Here is a 15,969-nt window from a genome sequence, read left to right on the forward strand (position 1 = left end):
TTGATAATGCTTAAATCTTCCTGCCCCTCTGTTAATAAAATTTTAATGATTGAGGGATGCTCCAAATGTTATTAGTTTTCATTGCTATCTTTGAGTGACTAGGATGAGGAACTTCAAGAGATCAGCTCAACAGCTGGAGTGCTCCACCTGTGTCTTTCTGCCACATCAATGGATCAGGACAGCATCAGGTGATTAGCAGGCAATTGGAACAAACTCCCCTTTTCAATTGTGGCTCCCACTGTACTTAAGAGGGTGTGGGGGAGAGGCTAAGTATTTGTGATATTCTTAATTTAATTAGAAACGTTTGCATCCAGCTGAACAGGGACAGTCTCAGCCTGAAAGCAGCCTTTAAATTTGTGTGTGCTTGTAATATTTGTGTGTTGTAGCATCTATAGAAAAGGATATAATTAGAGAGTGTCTTCCAGTTACACACAGAGATGGAGGAAAAGGGAGTGAAAGTGTGTGTGAGAGAAATTTCATTCGTAAAGAATACAGTATAAAGATTAAAAGCTAGGCTAGCTTTAGTTGGCTACTTTTATCCCTAAACAACTGCAGGTTTAATTTTAGACTGAACTTTTTTTCCTAAATGTTGTTAGTTGGAGGATGAGGGGTTTAATGCAGATGTAAATGTCGGTATGGTGAAAAAATAGTTTGAGCATCATACAACTTTGGACGGCATGTGGTTCTCTATTTAGCATACTATTTAAAAGCTGATTTTGTTTTTTTAACCTGGAAAGCAGACTACTGAGTAGAAACTAATTGTTTTCTTAGGGCCCATTATTCCACAGGTTCAATTCTGCACACTTCTTGAAATACGCACTGATATGATCAGACCAAACTTTTCTAAGGGTGATAATGGGATTGCACAAATGTGACCGACCAATATCTGAATACCACATGGTTTTACACTCTAGCTGTCCTATCATACCTTAATATGATGGTATGAGCCAAAGCACGGTTTTTCTTTTTGCTTTTAGAGGTTTAGGTCAAGAGCCTTCATTTGTTATTTGTAATTTGGTTTTTGTGTTTTTTATCATCTTTTAAAATGTAAATAATGCTTGACTACAGAAATGGTAGCTTTCAGGCACCCTCCTTCTGTAACTTGATGATTAACATTTTTGACTTGAGTGCAGGGCCGGTTCAACCACTAGGCAAACTAGACGGTCGCCTAGGGTGCCATGTGGTTGGGGGCACCAAAAAGCGGTGTCCTGGCTCGGCAGGGAGAAGCCGCCTTCCGGAGGCACCGGAGAGCCAGAGCGTTGGCTTGTGGGGGCGGTGAGCCCCAGCCATGGAGGAGCCGATGCAGTGCAGGCGGGCAGCAGCCCTGCAAAGGCGGCGCGGCTGCTAGTGGGGAGTAGCCGGGCCCCCCACTCCTCCTGCCCAGGTTGCGGCCTGGTGCCCCCCCCCAGGGGGCTCCTGCAGGCTGCAGCAGATGCATTCGGGCGCCGCCCCCTGTGTGCCCCCCGGCTCTCCCCTTGCTTTGCTTGAGCTCTGCGGCTTCCGGGCATGTGTGTCGCCGCCAGGACATGGGGCCCTGAGCCTGCTCCAGGAAGGGCAGCGGCGGCTCTCACTCCTGGGAGCCGCAGAGCCTGAGATCGGCGAGGGGGGAACTGGGGGGGCACACGGGGGCCGCCGCCCGCAGCCCAGGGAGGCGTGTCCCCTGGATCCCCCCTCACCGCGCTTGGGTTCTGCGGCTCCCGGGCGTGTGAGCCGCCGCCACCGCTGCCCATTTCGAAGCTTCCCTCTCCTGCTTCCTCGCACTCTGCGGGGGAGGGGCTGTGCGTGCGGCAGTGTGTTTTGCCTCCACGTGGACCCAGCGTCTGACCAGCATGGGCATGGTAAGGGGAGTCACAGGGTGCGGGGGGAGTCAGGGAGCAGGGGGAGAGTTGGATGGGTCAGGAGTTCTCGGCGGGAGGGGGGCGGCTCTCAGGGGGCGGGGCTGTGGAGTGGGATCTGAGCAGTCAGAGGACAGGGAGCAGCAGGGGTTAGGTCAGGAGTTCTGGGGGTCCTGTCAGGGGGTGGGGAGTGGTTGGATGGGGCATGGGAGTCCCGGGGATCTGTCTGGGGGCAGGGGTGTGAATAAGGTTTGGGGCAGTCAGGGGACGAGGAACAGGGGGGAGTTGGGAGTTCTGAGGGGGCCAGTCAGGGGATGGGAAGTCGGAGGGAGTGGATGGGGGCGGGGCTAGGGCAGGGCTTCCCCCCCCACCCCGGTCCTCTTTCTTGATTGTTGAAATATGGTAACCCTAGGTGAGAGGGAAGCCGGGGGGGGGGCGCATGGGGGGCCAGCGCCCACATGCATCCGCTGCAGCCTGCAGGAGCCCCCGGGGGTGGGGGGGCGCCGGGCCGCAGCCTGGGCAGGAGGGGTGGGGGGCGCAGCAGCTCCCCGCTAGTGGCGCCGCTGCCTTTACAGAGGTGCTGCTGCCCTGCGCCACGCCGGCTCCTCCGTGGCTGGGGCTCGCCTCCGCCAAAAGCGGGACGCTCTGGCTCTCTGGTGCCTCTGGAAGGTGGCTCCTCCCTGCCGAGCTGCTGCAGCAGCCCAAGTCCAGCAAAGCCAGTGAGTGGACTCGGGGTGGAGGCTGCCGGGATGGGGTGGGGAGGGTTTGTGAGGGGGGCTGTGCATCCTCCAGGGGAGTTCAGGAAGCGGGGAGGGGGAGAACCTGGTCTGGAGAGCAGCCCCTGGGCATGGCTGACCCCTGGGGTCTATAAAGGCTCGTTGGATTTGCCCCTCAATGAACCAATTTGCGGGGGGGCGTAAGGTGGAAGTTTCGCCTAGGGCGCAAAATATCCTTGCACCGCACTGCTTGAGTGTTGTAGTTTTAGGTTGTGTCCTTTGCATAGTTTTTGAAAGAGTGAATGTACTACAGAAATGGTGTTGTCTAGTGATTAAAGCAGACAACTAGGTGTCAACAATCCAGAACTGATGACCTCCAACATTCATCCATTATGAACCAGGACGCCCAAAATCATAAGGTTGTAAATAATAATTCACTTGGGGTTCTTTTTATTTGCCTTCTTATTTTTGTTCCTTTAGTATTCATGCCTACAAGTTTTTCTCCACAACCATCAGTGCTAGAAATGCCTTTCCCCCCCTTTTTAAATGAAAGCAGAGATTTTCATTATTGCTTGAGTCCACTATCTCACACTTTGCCTCAGTTTACTGTCTCTAAAACATTTATTTATAAACAATTATTTATGAAACTGGGGGCTTAATTTTCAAAAGTACAAAGCACCTGCAGCTCCCACTGACTTAAGTGGCAGCTGTGGAGGCTTGGTACCTTTTGAAACTCAAATTCTTGATGTGTAGAAAATGCTTCCTCAGATGGGAGGATCTCTATTTGAGGAAATAATGTAGTTCAGGCCCCACCCGCATTAGTCTGAAATAGCATGAATCTGTTGTCTTCTAGGACATGTTGGAAAGTCCATCTATTTGAACGGGGGAAGAATAGTGAGGGAATAGTAAATGGTGAGTGGGGTTGTTTTTTGTTTGTTTACCTTTTGCTTGGTCATTTTGGGTGAGGGTGGGAGAAGAGAGAGGGTGAAGTGAAAATGCTGGATTTCTAACACATATAACATATATATTGCATTTTTAAATATTTGTCAAGGGCTCTGAGTCTGAGCTGTAGAAATTTTTACCTTTATTTAACAAATCCACATAAATCCATAGTGCTGCTAGATACAAATACTGTTGGAGGTATTTAATTGCTTGCGTATGAGAGAGAGAGAGATAGGACTTTTATCTCTGTCGGTCAAGTCCACTTTAATTGCTATGTTCTGTGCATCGTTCCAACATCTAAATGCAGCTTGTGAATCAGTTTGATTTAAAATTGCATCTCTAGGTGTACGCTCTAAATACCTTAGGTACTTCACCTACAAACCAACTGTAGAATTCCTGGTAAGAATGACAGCTGCAGGCAATAAATGAGGACAGTAATAGAAGTCTCAATGCTAGAACATCATAAATCATGAGGAGAGAGCAGTATGTGTGCTGACAAATCAACGAGCAGCTGCAAACAGCACTTTCCAGGTAAGAATTATTGCACTGGCTTCAGATAAGTACTCAGAATACACCTCTAGCCCTTATATGTGGATGACTTCCCTGCTGCATTGCTAGTCACGGTCATGTAATCAATGGAGTTTTGGTAGTTTGACTTGGTGTGGTAACTGTTTTGCAGGATGTCATACACATACTGTACTATGGACTTTCATTTTCATCCAAGGCATATTCAGGTGTGAGCTTTCTGTTTCTATGAGGAAAATCCTAATGCCTTTCCATCAGAGAAGTTATTTTACTTAATTTCCTAAGAGACTCTGGAGAACAGTTCTTGACAGCTGGAGAGAATGGATTGTTTTCCACTGTTTTAAAACCAATTTACTTTGTTAGCTCATGGGGGTGGGGGAGGAAGAGGCGAAAGAGTGCACACATGAGTGGTGTTTTTGTTTTTGTTTTTTTTGCCTTGGTAGAAAAAGATGAAAATGCAGCCATGTAGGCAAATGAGATGGCAATATGCATCCCATAGAAAGCCAGTGTGTATTCTACTGTTAAAAAAACATAAAGTGTGTGTGTGTGTGTGTGTGTGAAATGATGGTGTAAAACAGTTGTCTGTCAAAGGATTAAGTGACTAGAATGTCTCTTTTGAACCCCACAAACTGGAGTATCAAAATGCATGTCAATATAAAACAATCTTTAATTAAGTTATATTCATACTAGATTAAAGTGCCAGAACATGACTTTAACATACAGATGTTTATATTTAAATTAAATCTAAATCTCCTGTTGTCAATTAATTTACTTTCATCTTGCCACATCATAGGTTTAAGGTAGCCCAGATCAGAGGTGCCCAAAAGTTACTTTACTGCTGTCTCATTTTAGTACCTATTTACAATGAGCTTGATCTTGGTCTAATTCTGAGACCTATATGTCCACATTTTAAAAAAAAAAAATCATTAGAATTATCACTTACCGATAACCTTGATAGAAATCTCAGCAGACTAATGATCTGTATTCAAGCTTAGGGGCCTTGCCTTCACTAGGAAAAGAGGTGCTAACATATTAACTAACACCTGTTAAAATCCTAAAGTAGACGAGGCAAATTGTAGATTTAACTTGTTCGCTGTCTGAGGGAAACAGTAGGCTCCCAACCCCTAAGATTTACCTCAACCAGCTCAGAGGTGTATCAACAACAGTTGCCTTTGTCTGCACTAGGATTGCTAACAGGTGTTACAAAGCTCTTAGGCCTGGTTTACATCTAAAACACGGGTCAACCAAGCTTTGTCATTTAGGGATCTGAAAAATTCACTGCCCCGAGAGTAGGATGCCCACTGATGTATGTCTAGAATACAGAGCATCATCTCAGTTGCACAAACTTCCGGGATGGCATGAGCCTACCCCAGTCTGCGTTATGTCATATGCATGGTGAGTGCAAGGTGACACCATATAAGGATGCCATTTTGAAGAGAGCGCCATGCAGGTCATGGTAGCAAGGGTGGAGCCCATGCTTTGCAAAATGGCATCTTCAGTGTGTCTATGATGATACAAGATAAAACCATGTCCGGTTATATATCAGTACCGGACAGGAAAAAACCATACAAAAACAAAACTGTCTAGCTTAAAACTGGATGAATGGGCTTCCTACCTGAGAGAGGAAGTTAAGATGACTTAAGCCCTAGTGTAGACAGCACAAGGTCAATGAAAGAATTCTGCTGTCAACTTAGCTACTGCCTCTTGGAGGTGTGGATTAACTACAGAGACAGAAAAACCCATTCTGTCTCTGTACTAAATGTTTGCATTACTGTGCTACAGTGGCCCAGCTGTTGTGGTGTATGCAGTGTAGATATAGCCGGAATGAACTACCCCTAGATGCATTCTCCTGACCTCTCAGTCCATACCTCCAAAGAGGGTAGAGGTACAATAATTAAGCAGATGTGAGGATACTTAAATTCTGCTATACCTGCTCTGTGGCTGCAGGTCTGCTAAGGAAATCATATGAAAGGTGCCAGATTGTCTTTATAAGGTTTTTTTTTTTCAGTAGTGTAGTGCAAACAATATATCCTAAGAGAAATGTTTCTTTTAAACAGACAGCTTTTAAAGCAGACAGAACAATGTGTGCTCAAAACTATAGCTCCCAAGATGCACTTAAAAAAAAAAAGTCTAGAAATAGCCATAGTTAGCCTGTAGCCACTTCACAGCACGCCCAAAGCAAAATCAAAGGAATATTGTTAAATCTCCGAAGAAGGTAAATTTGGAGGTCTTTAAATTCAGTGTGATAGATTTTTCTAGGGAAGAAACTCTTTCTTTAACATATTTTTCTTTTCTAAAGCTATCAGGGTAAGAAACTTCCAAAAGACTTGCTTTACTTACAAATATACTATGTAATCATTCATGTGTAGTTGGCTCATGTAAGCCTTGACAAACAGAGGTCATCTTTTCCTAACATGGCTCTGGTATAAAGCTCTAAACAAGGGTAACATTTCAACTTGGTTGTTAGCATCATTATTATTAGGGAGTAAGTAAAAGTCAGAGTAAATCTGTGCTAAGAAGCCCTTGCTGGTAATGGAAATCATCAGGGATCAAGAAAAACAAGAACAAAACAAACATAGCCAGTCAGTGAGGCTGGGTGATTGTAGCCAATTCCTATTCGAAGCCCTTGGTCCAGTTTATGAACTTAGAAGGCTGAAACCCTTTTGATCTTCAGCGAAGTGATTCAGAGAACGGAAACGATGCTGGAAACACTCTGCCTGAAGCCATACCACTTCAGGCTGTGATCTGATCATGCCTCAGAAAATAGACAGGGTTAGCCTGGCCACTACAAAGGAGAAATCTCCAAAGAACCCCCTCTTCCCTCCATCTGGTGCTGCAGGGCAAGTTGTGTTTGGTTTTTCAGTATGTGTCATTCTTCCCTTTGTCAGTACTCAACAAATGCTACACTATGGTACTATAAGATACTGAGTTTAAGGCCTGGTCTGCACTAGGAACTTGTTTCTCTGAGGGGTGGATTTTTCACACCTCTGAGAGATGTAGCTATACTGGCCTATCCCCCAATATAGACAGTGCTAGGTCGACAGAACTCCTCCTGTTGGCGTAGTTAGTGTCTACACTGAGGCTATGTCTACACTAGAGAGCTTACCATGACACAGCTTTACAGATGCAGCTACACCACTGTAAGATCTCTCATGTAGCTGCTCTATGCCGACAGGAGAGAGCTCTCCCGTCGACATAATTAATCCACCCCCAGCAGGTGACGGTAGCTATGCTGGTGGGAGAATCTCTCTGGCTGACATAGCACTGTGCACACTAATGCTTATGCCGGCGTAATTTATGTCTCTCAGGGGTTGGAATATTCACACCCCTGAGCAACATGGGTTTTGCCGACATAAGTGGTTGTGTAGATGGCCAGAAGCGCCACAGCGGCACAGCTGCAGCATTTTAAGTGTAGATATACCCTTAGATGAGCCATAGAGCCAAGGTCCTGAGCATTCATGGCCATTTAAGATTTCATGACAATTCTGGCAAGTGTAGATTTAGTTAACACAGATTTAGTCATTTAGTTTTCTCTAGAACAACCAGTTAAGTTCCTGTGGTTCAGACGAAGTTGATATTTCCACAGATCCAAAATCTTCATGTGAAGCTTATTAAACACATTGGGTTTTGCTACAAAACTGGCAATTTATGTAGATAGCCTCCCCATCCTGGGACTTTTTCCCCCGAGAAATTTGGTGGGAGACAGGGCTATGACCTTGAAGCCCAGGCCCTAACACATTTGAGGTGGGGTATAGCTAGGGCCCTATCAAATTCACGGTCCATTTTTGTAAATTTCATGGTCATAGCATTTTTAAAATCTTGAATCTCATGGGTTCAGATATTTAAATCTTAAATTTCACAGTGTTGTAACAAAGCATGAATATGTATTTAAAAACAACAACATATTAAGATGTAAAAGACCTTCAGACGTAATGGTGTTTCTCAAACTGGGAGTCCCAACCCAAAAGATGGTCGCAAGGCTATAGTAGAGGGCTCATGGTATTGCCCCCCCCTACTTCTACGCTGCCTTCAGAGCTGGGCACCCGGCCAGCAGCCGCGCCTTTCCAGATGCCCAGCTCTGAAGGCAGCGCAGAAGTAAGGGGGGCAATACCATGAGCCCTCTACTATAGCTTTGCGACTCCCTTTTGGGTCGGGACCCCAGTTTGAATATGTAATATAGGGTAAAAGTATACAAGAGACTAGATTTCATGGTCTGTGACACATTTTTCATGACTGTGAATTTGGCAAGGCCCTAGGTATAGCTACAGAATAAATCCTCTGTTACGATATATGAACCACACACGGACAGCTGGGACTAGAACCCTGGTTCTCATGCTCCAGAAACACAGGCCCCTACTCACTGAACTAAAGGAGAACTGCAGTACCAGCAGCTCTCATAGCCTCCCTGTGGGCCAGCCTCTAGTTATCAATGTTGCTCACTCATGCAAACAAAACCAGTACAGTCAGCTGCTTCTTGGGAGGGACTAGCTGTCAAGTAGGCCAACTGGCAGAATCCTTTAGCTGCTTGCTTGACCAATCCCCTGTTCAATTTTTGAAGCTTTAAAGCTTAGTTGGGGGGGGGGGGGGCACGCTGAAGTGCTGCAGGAGGAGTTTGAGGTTTTGGTATTTTGCACATTATACAGTTCCTAGCATAATGGGGTCCTTGTCCCTTACTGGGGCTCCTAAGCACTGTAATAAGACACATAATAAATAATAATCTCTAGTGTCAACCCAGAAATTCGTGCTGACTAATATCCAATTGGTAGTAAGTTATCTGCTTATTTAAGTTCCCCAAGAAACACTGAGTGCAATATTCTTTGCTCCATGATTTTTAATACTGTTGTGTAGTCTACGCACTGCTTCTGTTTGTTCTTAAGCAGCTGCCAAGTTTTGCCCTAGAGGTGGTTGCATCAGTTTAGTAGTGGTGGATAAAGTCATTAGGATTACTCTGTGGGTGCTTAGGTAATATATCTGTCATGTGCTTTAGAATCCTTGGGAATGAAATATTTCTCTCGATTTTATATAAAACGTGTGCGTGTGTGAGAGAGAGAGATTTAAGGGGCTCTTCCCCCACTGATGTGCATAATGGGAGGCACATACATATGTTAAATGGAGAATAGAAATGAATTAAATAAATGTCTTCAACTTCCTAAAGAACAAATAGATGGAACAAATGCATACGAACTAGGGACTTGGTCCTGCAAATGCTTATGCACATGCTGAATGTTGGGCACTCTGAGTAGTCTCAGTGAAGTCATTAGAACTAGTTTATGTTGTGTTTGTACAGCACCTAGCACAATGCAGTCCTGCTCCATGATTGGGAGTGCTAGGCACTTTAGTAGTACAAATAATAAATAACAATACATTAATTAACAACAATAAAGTTAAGCATGTGTACAAGTGTTTCGGGATCAGGGCTAGGGCTCATCTCTGGGTAAAATTTTTGACTAGAATAGTGCTGCCAACAGAATAACAGTCCTCTCTTTTCAGCCTTTATTATAAAACATCCCAGAAGAATGATCCTGTCACACATTCTCTGTAGCTGCTATCAGGAAAGCCTCCCATTCGTCTCATAGAGCCTTGAATTATGCATGCTTCTCAAACTTAAGTAACTAACTAACTAATTTATTTATTTTTTACTAATTGCAGCTGGTTGGAAAACAAACACACACAAAAAATCATAGACATCTTCGTATAATTCCCCCCATCATTTTCCATCAAAATTTGGTTTGGACAACATTTTTCTGACCAATTCTGCACGTTTTCCCAGGTGACAAGTTTTTTGGGTGCATTAAATGACATGCTGTAAAAGCGGCCCAAATCGCTAAGATCAAGTGTAGTATCTGTCCTAAGCATTTCCCATGTGAAAATCAGGCCCCTTTAAGGTAACTCAAGTTGGACATCCAAAAAGAGTATCTCGAAATCACTAGTCACCTTTTGAAAATTTAGAGCATACACTTTCTTTGTGCATAGAATTTGTCATTTTTCCTTTCATGATTGGTTGCTTTAATAATAATTCTCAGGAGAAAATTTCATGTTGAAACCCCTCTATTTCAAAAGGATCTGCCTTAGAGATCTGTGCGTTACACACACACAAGTGCTGGAAATAGGGATGCTGGGGGTGCTGCAGTATCCCCTGGCTTGAAGTGGTTTCCATCATATACAGGGTTTACAATTTGGTTCAATGGCTCTCAGCACCCCACTATAAAATTGTTCCAGGACCCCTGATTATACACATTTGATTAACACTTTTCAGACATGTATGTATTGACAAATATAGATAGTTGAAAATATTTAAGCAGAGGACTTCATATTTAAACTCTCAGAATGTGTCATCAGAACCACTTTTTATATGAAAACTATTTTCCTATCAAAGGGAATGTAAATTTGTAGATGCTGAAATCTGTAATTATTACAAAATCTTACTTTTGAGGATTCACTGTACTGTTGTTAGTATAACACAAAGTAGGAAATTCATTTAAAGTGGCACTCATAATTAAAATTATTAATAATTTTTTTAACTTACTAGATTTCAGGTTGGTATCTCTTTAATACTTTAAATGAGTTATTAATGGCTCAGGTAAAAAAAATAGTTTCAAGTATTTCATTTACTACTGAGTTACCATACCAATTTGCATGGCTTTATATTCATACTTTCCCCTTTAAAAAAAAAAAAAAAAAGTTTCTTTCCAGTTTGTATGTATAAGACACAAACAGAGGAAACTGACATATGAAATGGCAAAACTGACTCTACAGAGCACTGTCAAATGCACAATATATTACCAGGCCCTGATCCCACAATGGGAGTTGGGACTACTCAGTATGTAAAGTTAAGCACCATGCATAAGTCCTTGGAGGATTTGAGCCGTACATATTTACATAGTTAAAGAAATATGTATATATACTCTTTTTCTGGAAACAATGGACCCAGCCTATAAAAGATTACTACTGGATGGAGTGAGAAAAGAGTGTCTCGGGGTTAAGGCACTGAATTGGGATTCCGGTAGTCTGGGTTCAATTCTGTCCTGCACTACAGACATGGGTGAATCACTTAAACTCTCTGTAATTTGGTGTCCCATCTATAAAAAGGAAAACAGCAGTCCCATCCTCTGTCTGGCTTGTCTATCTGGAGGAGGGATTGCCTTCCTACATTATTTGTACAGCACCAAGCACAATGGAGCATCAATCTCAGTTGGGGCCTCAAGGTATTATTGTAAAATAACTCTTTATGAATAATCTCAATTCAGTCAATTCAGAGCTAAGGATACTCAGGTGCCCTGGGTTTGAAGGAAAAGCTTGTGTGGTAACTGCTTCTTTGGTTTCAGAGTAGCAGCCGTGTTACTCTGTATCCGCAAAAAGAAGAACAGGAGTACTTGTGGCACCTTAGAGACTAACAAATTTATTAGAGCATAAGCTTTCGTGGACTACAGCCCACTTCGGATATGCATCCGAAGAAGTGGGCTGTAGTCCACGAAAGCTTATGCTCTAATAAATTTGTTAGTCTCTAAGGTGCCACAAGTACTCCTGTTCTTCTGTTTGCTTCTTTGGGTAGTTCTTAAGTGCTATTGTTATGTGTTTTGAGAAAAGCTGTCAGCACATGAAAACCTGAGAGTCCAGCAGCCATGTGCTGATGTTACACTGATTTTAGATCCCTCACTTTGCTTCCTTCCTTGGAGGATTGGTAAGCAAATTATAACATCAACCAGTGTGCTAAGTAGGCAACTGCCCACCAGGGAGAGGGATGGTGGGAGAACACTTGGATTCCACATTGGATTCTCATTAGGCATTTCTGCGTGTACTTTACAAGTCTGTGGACAAACAGTGGTTAAGACTCAGATGAAGATGCATGCTCTTTGCAGGAGGGAGAGGGGAAAATTGGAGAAACATGGGTGTTTCACTTTACCTAAGCTTATAGAGATGCAGCATTGTGTGTTCCAACAGAGCTGATAGGGAGAGTTGCGGAGGAAGGGAGTGAGGGAGAGGAGGGAATGGTGGCAGGCTTGATTACAAGTTTCCAAACGACATGTTCAAATCAGTGCTTTCTATTTAGAGACTATGTTAAACAATGGGAATTCTGCAGAGAACTGTGTGTGTGTGTGTGTGTTTCTTGCAAGTATGAAATCAGACTGAATTTTTCCAAAACCTGCTTAATGAAGAGTAATTTTACACAGTCATGTGGTTGAATCAGATGACTTCCAATGTGTCCTCAAGCCCAGGGTTGCTGGAAACACCAAGCTGCTTCTTAAAATAATTCTGTATATTAGATTCTTAATGTCACACTTTTATTTTTCTTTTGCAAGGAAGATGCCCTTGGCGGTTATTGACCTGTTTACAGTCTCTGGTGTGGTTTGTGGAGGTAGCGGGCATTATCCATGTTGATTCCGTACATTCAGATAAAGGAAACAGATGCTTGACACTAGTTTTGAGAAGCCGCTGAAGGAGGTGGTATAAAAGGACCATGCATCCAGGGGAGAATTGATCTGGGGTGGGGATGGCAGGGGTGCTGGAACAATTTGTATAGTGGGGGTGCTGAGAGCCATTGAACCAAACTATAAACGCTGTATATGATGGGAACCACTTCAAACCAGTTCCAGCACCTATTGGGGGAGGAGGGGGGCGTTCTTTACATGATGATGCCCCACCAGAAAAGAGGGGAGGCGGGGAGACCCGCTTGGCTTGTGTGGCTTTTAGGCTGGGCTTTGGAGCCAGGGATGGGCTGCTGGCGCTAGCAGTTACAGCAAGCGTCCGGGGCTTGATGTAATTGGCAAAGGGGCTGGAGCATGTGTGTCTCTCCTTTCTCCCTTTTCCCCCCCCATCCCCAAGAGAGGGAGCCTGGGACCGCTGATGGAAACATGATTAGCATCAGCTGGGTTCCCGCAGCGGGCTGTGATGTGCCCTAGAGCTAGGGGAGCCGAGGGGGTGAAAGATGGGGAGGAGGCTGGAAAAGGGATGGGGATGGGGGGAGGGGAAGGAGAGAGAGCCTCTTAAGGGCAGATTCAGTTCCTCGTGATCTGTGCAAAGCAGAGGGATTAATGGGAAGAGAAATGGCATCGCCAAAGCTGCAGCGTCCCCTTGCTCTGTGGCTGAAGATCAGGTCATTCTGGGGCCCTGCGATCTGCTCTGTTTGTGGATTAAGGTTGTGAAGCCTAGTGCAGCTGACAGAAATTCAATGCAGGCAGAGAAGAGCAGCTGGTCTCTAGCCAGTGTGTTTTAAATGCTTTTTTTTTTTTTGCTGCACAGCTGGAAGCTGAATGAGTTTGCTTCAGTGGAGGAAAACTCAGTCCTTGGTGTTTGTGTAAACACAGTTTGAGAGACAACAGCCTTGACAAAGAAACTGAAATGTGACTTGCACATCAGAAGTACAGTGTGAGAGAGAACTATATTTATACAAGTTGGTAAAGTTTTACGTTTTTGTTGTGTTTCAGTGAAAGACGTTGGCTCTATTCTACGGACTAGAGTGGCAGGAATAAACAGTGTAAGACCTTGTATGTATTTTTGGCCCAGGGTACCTAATGCAAGCATTGAATCATTGATAGCTGGCGGTAAAAGTAATGCAAACAATGCCAGAGGATCTGAGCTGTGTTGTGGCTGTATCACACTTACTGGCCAGGGAAGCATTTAGGACACTTAATCTATGAATATTGTGTGCTCTGTTTTGCCTCTTTTGTGCAATACAACTATTACAGTAATGTTCAAGTTCATCTACAATTGAATGGATAAAACATTGATCTTCAAATCCCATTAAGTTTTTTGGGGGATGGGCATTGGTAGTATTTTACTTAGGAATATAGTATATAGATATCTTTTATTTTTGAATTGCAGCATTTTTGTCATCAACAAACAGTTCAGTGTTTTGATTTCCTCCCCCCTCTCCCGTTAGGTTAAAAAGCAATTACTCAATACAGCTTTCATGCATTACTGGGTTTTCCTTTCTTTCCCCCTGTTGATCTGGATTGTGTGTGTGTGGGGGGGGAGGGGGGGGCTGAGGGAATCATTACATAGGTTGGTAGAGCACTTCCTTTTGTGTATGCTTTTAGCTGTAAAAAGGGTGGTTGAGAGGTTGTACCACGTGAGTGGTAATTTTATTTATGTTGGTCTCCTTTCAAACTGTCACAGTAAATCTATTTTACTTGTCACTTTGTAAATCATTATACAGGATTAAACCTTTTACCAGCTTTTAAGAATTCTGCAATCATTTTAAGCACCTTCTCTTCCCTCCCCTTTCCCCCTCCCCCAGTTCTGTTGAGTGTCTAGTGCTCTTATTAGAAATCCTGACTCTTTGCCCCATCTTGAAAAAGATATATTAGAATTAGAATAAGTACAGATAAGGGCAACCAAAATGATTAGGGGTATGGACTAGGGATGTAAAATATTAAACGGTTAAATAGTTAACCAATAAGTATTAATCTTACCGTTAATATATTGCAGTTAACGTTTAAAACAGATTGGTAAAATGATTTCATGACACCGTAATACCTAATGTGCACATTAAAAACATCGCAGCAATACTTGGGGGGCACAGGAGCTTGCAGCACTCTCGCAGCTCAGGGCACCGCAGCATCAGCCCCTGCCCGGCAGGGAGGGCACCGCTGGGGGGCAGCCCTGCAACACCCCCCTCCACCCTCTCCCTCCGGCTCTGCTTCTCTCTTGCAGCTGGCTGCAGCAATGGGTCTTCCTGGGAACTACTGGCTCTGCCAGAACGCTTGGATCTGCCCTGGCACTGCTGCTCTCCTGGCAGCGATCCAACTAACAACTGCACTAGGCAGCACCTAGTAACTGGGAGAGTGAGGGGTGGGATCAGAGCAAGGTGTGCAGTGCCCAGCCATGCACACAAAAACGATGCCCCAGCCCAATGTACTCCACCTCCGAGGAGAGACAGCAAGGTGGGCCCTTCCTCCCAAGCCAGCGGTAGATTGTGAACTTGTTAACGATTAAACGGTTAACCAATATAATTTTAATAGTTTTAAATGGGTACTTTAAAAAAGGATATTCACATCCCTAGTATGGAACAGCTTCTATCTGAAGAAAGATTAAAAATATTGGGACTGTTCATTTTAGAAAAGAGACGACTAAGGGGGCATCTGATATAATTACAGAAAATCATGAATGGTGTGGAGAAGGTGAATAAGGAAGTGTTATTTTACTCCTTCACATAACACATGAACCAGGGGTCACCCAATGAAATTAATAGGCAGCAGGTTTAAAACAAACATGAGGAAGTACTTCTTCAGACAGCGCACAGTCAACCTGTGGAACTCATTGCCTGGGGATGTGGTGAAGGCCAAAACTATAACTGGGTTAAAAAAGAATGAGAGAAGTTCATGGAGCATAGATCCTTCAATGGCTATTAGCCAAGACAGTCAGGGACGCAACCCCATGCCCTGGGTGTCCATAAGCCTCTGACTGCCAAAAGCTGGGACTGAATGATGGGGAATGGATCACTTGACCGATTGCTAGTTGTGTTCATTCCTTCTGAAGCATTTGGCATTGGCCACTGTTGGAAGATAGGATATGGGGCTAGGTGGGCAATTGGGTTAAACCAGAAGGGTGGTTTTTATGACTATTCAGATAATATTGTACACGATTAGGAGGAAAATACTTTGTCTCCAGAATGTAACTGACATTTTCAAAGGCGAAGCTGGAACAAAGGACAATTTGAAGTGTGCAAAGATTTTAAAAGTTAAATAATATTTTGAATGTTATAGTTCTAATGTTTTTCCTATTGTCATGGGAGACTTGGATCAGGTCCCAGGATTGTGGTTAACTTTGCCAACACTCTTGGGTTTATTTAGTACCACTGAGGAGTTCAAAATATGAAACTGTTCTAGTTAATTCTCTTCCCCTGAGAAGACGTGACAATATAGGATAAAGGCTCTTTACTCTCAAATAAAGAATAACAACTATGGGTTTTTCTTTTATATATGGTCCAGTTCTATTTTTAATGGACGCTA

The 15,969-nt window shown here is 43.9% G+C and overlaps 1 protein-coding gene across 19 annotated transcripts in view; it reads left to right on the forward strand.

Annotated features, from left to right (window-relative positions):
• The window catches only part of ZMIZ1 (zinc finger MIZ-type containing 1), a 497,476-nt gene that overhangs the window by 14,958 nt on the left and 466,549 nt on the right, over nt 1-15,969 (forward strand). The window contains exon 1 of one of the 19 annotated variants that reach the window (XM_065553358.1): nt 13,126-13,384. The exons of the other annotated variants lie outside the window; for them this stretch is intronic. The gene's annotated coding sequence lies outside the window, so the exon portion shown is untranslated. Of the gene's footprint in view, nt 1-13,125; nt 13,385-15,969 lie in introns of those variants that run through there. 19 annotated transcript variants of the gene reach the window in all.

The sequence above is a fragment of the Chrysemys picta genome, chromosome 7 (genome assembly GCF_011386835.1).
Source record: "Chrysemys picta bellii isolate R12L10 chromosome 7, ASM1138683v2, whole genome shotgun sequence".
NCBI lineage: Eukaryota > Metazoa > Chordata > Testudines > Emydidae > Chrysemys > Chrysemys picta.